The following is a 6,000-nucleotide window of genomic DNA, read 5'->3' on the forward strand; positions in this document are numbered from 1 at the left end:
ATTCCTAATAGAAGTCCTTGGTCGGCTGAGTACGATGAAGGCTATAAATAGATGGCTTTGGCTAAAACACACAAAATTCTAGACACAGAAACCTAGAGAAGTTTGTGAGACAATTGATTATTGTAAAAGCAAGCTTAGTAAACAATTTAGGGTTAACTACTGTTTAAAGAGATTCTGAGCGTAACAAAAAGAGAATTGTAAAGCGTTTTCTTGTTCATAATCTAGAGAAGATATATTTCTTCGAATCACCACTTGTGTTCTGTTTTCTAAGTTTCTCGTCTATTATTACTCTGAATTCCGACTTTATAGTAATAGATACCAAGGTATAGAGATCATACGTATCAAGATCCAAAGCTCCTTGATTACAAGATCAGACAAGACAATGAGTACCGGAATAATCAGTCTTGATTACAAGGTTTATGATGAAATCACAAACTACTTGTTGATCTTAGAAAGGGTTATGTTTATTGAAAATAATAACCTCTTTAATCTGGAAAATCAAGTCACGGAAAGTTACACCAAGATCAAAACACAAGAACAAAATTCTTCAAATCTTCAAAGTAACAACCTGCTAAAACAAACTTGATTCCTTATTGATTTGTTGCAAACAACGGACTCTGTTAACAATGGAAAATCAATGAATCTATCTTACGGATCTAGAAAAGCTTAGATCCGTAGAAACGTTAAATCCTTGATCTAGTTTGAGTGAGCCTTATATCAGAAGAGAAGGTTCTCAAGAATAAACAAACTAGGTGCAATCAAAGATTCAACAACCGTTAGTCAATCAAATCAATAATCGAAAACTAAAATAACAATGCAATCATCTAGTTTCCCACCAACGATAATAATAGAGCTTCTTGATCCCACAGAAGTCTTTAAGTGAGCGTCCGTAAGAGATTTCGCCTAAGTAGGGTACTTTCCTCTCCGAATAGGTGGCTCCACCAGTAACTGTTAGATCATAGCTCGGTTGAACCCACCAAGCGTTGGTATGTCAAGTTTGGTTGTCATATTTTAGTGAACCAAAACTCATTTAAAGAGCCACTTGATTATGTACTAGAATCAACTTCGTATAGGTTAGCTTGAAAGTATTAGGATATGAGACATTACAAGTATTGTGAAGACTTGAAAAAGTGAAGAAGTAAGGTGCTAAAACGACAACATCATCCTTCCACTTGAGGTTAGTGATATTTGACTTGAACTGTTTCATTCCCTAACATATCTTTCAAGTCGTGCATATTGAAAACAAAACTGAGAAGCATGAACACTCTAGATAGACATAGTATTAAGGAATACAATACGAGGTTTACAGCTTAACCATTAACCTTGTAAATAAGACATCGACATAATTGTTTAAATGCTATTGTGATTATGTATGGGTATGAGGTGAGGATTTCATCCTAGGAAACAATGTTTTACATATGTTTTAAGGAAGTAAATTCATGAACTTGGTTTGTGAATCGAAAAGGAAATCGCCAGGCATTATTGGTATTGTTATTCATTGCATATCTTATGAACTACCAATATGTGTAATTAGTATAACCGCTCATGACTTGTTTATGATCTTGGTAAAACTATTCACAAGGGCCTGACTTTTGTATTGGTATGACTTTTATTAGTGAAACCGATCTTAAGTAATCACCTGAGATGGTATGATCGATTTTGTGATTTTGTGTATGACCAACTCTGGGTAAGTGGGAACCAATCCTAGTAAGAGGTGCAACACATCACAAAGGGGAATTTATCCTTGTATAAGGTGCGTCAAGTTTATAGTAGAAAGGGGAACTGATCCTATAGACATGTGAAACACATTTTTAGGCAAAGGGGAACCGATCCTATGGACATATGCAACACACTCAAGTTAGATACTATATATATGTGGGGAACCGATACTAGTACCTAGTCAACCGAATTTTGGAAAGCTAGTGTGACTATGCACAATACTCACATGGAGGTAGAACCGAAACTTGTTTTGGTAGAATCATGAAACCCATGATTTGTGATTGAGTGTTCTTGATCAATCACATAGTTCTTGAAAGTCAGATGAACCAATTCTAAATTTGTTTGGAAGTGTGGCAAATTGGTTTCAAGATGGTAAGTATGAAAGATGACTTACTGAGTAAGGATGTCGACATACTTTGAACACGTGCGATAATGCTTATCTTTAATTGTTCAAGTTATTCCCTAATATCTAAAGGAACAAAATCCCAGAATCGAAATAAATAAGTTAAGAATCTTTTATTTAAGGTTTTTAATTTTATATAAGTAAAATGAGAATTAGTAATGTGCATTTACTATTTGAAGATTTTCCAAAGAGATCTTCGGTCAGTATTTTGGACAGAGCATTTCCAGGAATTGTGGAAACCGAATTTGGAATATATTGCATATCTTTGGAATATTTTCGGTTTTGGAAATTCCTTGGTGTCCAAAATTTCTTGTCTATAAATACTTGCATTTCTAGCAAACTAATCCTTCGTGACAGCAAACTTCCTCAGTTGTATTGTTATTGATGAAGCTGCCTATTCGGAGAGGAGAGTAACCTAATTAGGCGAAATTTCTTACGGCCGTTCAGTTTAGTCTTCTTTGGAATTGAGAAGATCTATTAGTACCGTTGGTGGGAAACTAGCTAATTGCGGTTTATCTTGTGTTTTCGATTGATTTGGTTGACTAACGGTGGTTGAACTTTGATTGCACCAATTTTGTTTATGCTTGAGAATCTTATCTTCTGTTAGAGCATAGCTCGGTTGAACCCACCAAGCGTTGGTATGTCAAGTTTGGTTGTCATATTTTAGTGAACCAAAACTCATTTAAGAGTCGCTTGATTAATGTACTAGAGTCAACTTCGTATAGGTTAGCTTGAAAGTATTAGGATATGTGACATTACAAGTATTGCGAAGACTTGAAGAAGTGAAGAAGTAAAGAGCTACAACTACAACATCATCCTTCCACTTGAGGTTAGTGATATTTGACTTGAACGGTTTCATTCCAAAACGTATCTTTCAAGTAGTGCACATTGAAAAAAAAACTGCGAAGCATGAACACTCTAGATAGACATAGTATTAAGGAATACAATACGAGATTTATTGATTAACCATTAAACTTTGTAGATAAGTGTTTATGGGTGAAAACCGTTTCTGCTGATTTCGGTAACTTTGGGTGTGTGGGTGAGAAACGAATCTAAACCCTAAACAATGTACTGCACGGGAGTACTTTTGATTCCAGAGATAAATCTGTACAAACCTGGCCTAAACCAAGAAATGGTCGTTCGATGCTTGCTTCGGTCAGGAAAAGGGTTGGTATTAGCGAGGGAAGCGAAGAAAGTGTTGAGACCAGAATAGTTGATTCTGGAAGTGTGGGCGTTTCGCGACTTGTATCAGAAAGTTGAACTGGCTAGCTGAATGAGAAAGCTATCAGATGATTTTTTGATGTTGTATTATTCTCGTGACCAAAACTTGTTGTTTGGTGGAAATAGGTGAGACCTATTTATACAAGTCATAGTGAAACGTACCATGGTCTCGTAGGAAGTCGAAACGATTAAGTGGTGGAAGAAAAGAGTAATGTGTAACTTTCAGACGTTATGCTTCCATGATGAGGGAAGTGAATTTTTGTAACCTCCAGTCATTACGCTTCCATGATGGAGGAAATGAATTGTTTACACCGTTACTTCTCACCACCACTAATTATCCCACTTCATGACACTTTCTTGTAACGGGCGCATTGCACGCCACACGCTGTAAACTTCTATACCAATACCTTGATGAGCATCCCCCAGTTTGTGACATATTTTGATGTCTCGAGTGTTTTCATGGAATATATGTAGCACTTTGCTTCAGGTGGCAAGTTAAAATCGAGAGGCTTACTGCAGGTAAATAACATGTGATTCTAGGCTCGTTTTGGCTAGTCGCCTAAAACTTATCGCGAGCTTACAGGTTTGGTGACGAACTTCGATGGCCGAGATCGCATCTTATAAATAAGGGTAGCCGTTGATTGTGGCTATCTTGTGTTGGTACCTGACAATGGCGTAGTGGCATTGCGGCATGACTTGTGCATGCTAGTGGTACCTGGCGTAGCCATGGTCGCTGGATTTAGGCGGTTGGTCGCCTAAGAGTTGCCACAAGTCCATCAGTTCGGTGGAGAACTTGGACGGCTGAGATCGTATCTCATGAAGAAGGATGGCCATAGGTTATGGCCACATCTTGTTGTATAGCGAAGTGGCGGCAGCCACATGCTAATGGCATGTCAGTGGCGTAGACACGGCATAGCGGCATAGTGGCATGCTATTAGCCGCCGCATAGTGGTACGCCAATGATGTTGCGGCATGGCCAAAGCTAAAAATTGGCTTCGTAGCCAAATTTAGGGTTTGACGCCGTGGGAAATTAGGGCTTGGCGTGACCAAGACTTTGCGCCGTGGAGTCGGACCCACATGTGGCGTGGAAACATTAGCCATGTTGCCATGCCAATCCCTTTTCTTCTGGGAAACGTTATTTGGCGTTAGTAGAAATTTGCCCACATTAGGGTTTGGCATGTCGAAACCCTAATTAGTGCACGTGGCATGCGGCTGCGGCATGACGCTACTTTTGTGCAAATGGCTCCATGGCTATGCCAAAGGAACTATCGAAAGGACATTTGTGGAAACGGTCACAGGAGTTGGAATTGCCGTGGGTGGCTATTTACGACAGGTTGCCACGCATTGGCATGTTTGCGAGGTAGCATGTTGCGAAGTTGGCATGTTTTCAAAGTTGGCATGTTGCGAAGTTGTCGCGGTAGAGTGACATGTTGGCATGATACCGCGGTAAAGTGGCATGTGGCATGCCGACCAATATGGTGGCGTGGCAGGGTACGTTTGGCTTTTAATGTATGGTGGAAAGTTCAAAGCAACTTGATTGGCCCAAAAAGGCGACCGATCAAACATAAGGAGCGACTATACTTCTGGTGAGAGTGTGGCGAGTTTAAAGCGACCTGATTGGTTGAGGAAATAGGGTCAGGGCGTGGTCAATGGCGCTAGATGGCCTTGGGCATGGCCACGCCTCTTTTTGCTGATGTGGCTCCCTGTTTTTTTTATTCTGAGCGAGGTTCTGCACCTGCTAATCCATGGCGGATTAATTACTTAGTTTTTCTTAGGCTTAATTTTCACAAGAAAGGTCTAGTATATTGCACGAGGCGCGAAACCCTAACTTCTGAAAGTTAGTCAGGACGAATGACTGAATTCTATGTGTCGACACAGAGCTCTTTTAAGTTCGTTGCCAGAGAGCAGCATAATTTTCTGATTGAATACTTTATGCAAAGATATTATTCTTGATACTTGGAAATTCGTGCTACTATCCTGCGAGTGAACACAAATCGTCATGCCATATCAACATTAAGAGTTCATCCGCAGAACATAGCATAGAAGGCATTGAGAGGAACTTATATTAAATGAATATACGTGAGGCGCCGAAATTTACTGAACATCTGGGATTCACCAGTCTCGATAAATTTCATGTAAGTATATTGAGCGGCTCAATAAATATATCAGTGGATAGGTTAGAACACGTGGCTCTATTTCCTTGCAGAGTGACGTCACATCAGATGCAAGGTTTTACGATTTTAACCCTAAGCTAAAAACCACCATCAACATTAATTCCCCTACTTAGCTTGGAACAGTGGCATTGTTGCGGGGTAAGCATGGGATGGTGACAGATGAGGATAAAATCGAAACAACAAGTCATTAAGAGATTGTCAGGGAGATTTGGCTAAGCTTTGTTAGGAGGCACGAAGAATCTGCGATCCTTGCATCGGCGGTTTCGCATAAATTTGGTTTGCCTATGAGGTACTGGCCTCAGAACTGCAACTTTGGCTACTAATTGGCAGAGGTGGTACTGCGACTTGGTCCACAGAACGACGAATGTTGCTAGCCGTCTAGGTCACGAAATGTATGGAGATGGCGCTGTCTTGAACGGCCAAGATGGCGCTGCTTTGAACGGCTAAGATGGTGCTTCCTTGGCTGGTGGAGGTGGCGCTGTT

Source organism: Papaver somniferum, chromosome 6 (assembly GCF_003573695.1).
Source record: "Papaver somniferum cultivar HN1 chromosome 6, ASM357369v1, whole genome shotgun sequence".
NCBI classification, from domain to species: Eukaryota; Viridiplantae; Streptophyta; class Magnoliopsida; order Ranunculales; family Papaveraceae; genus Papaver; species Papaver somniferum.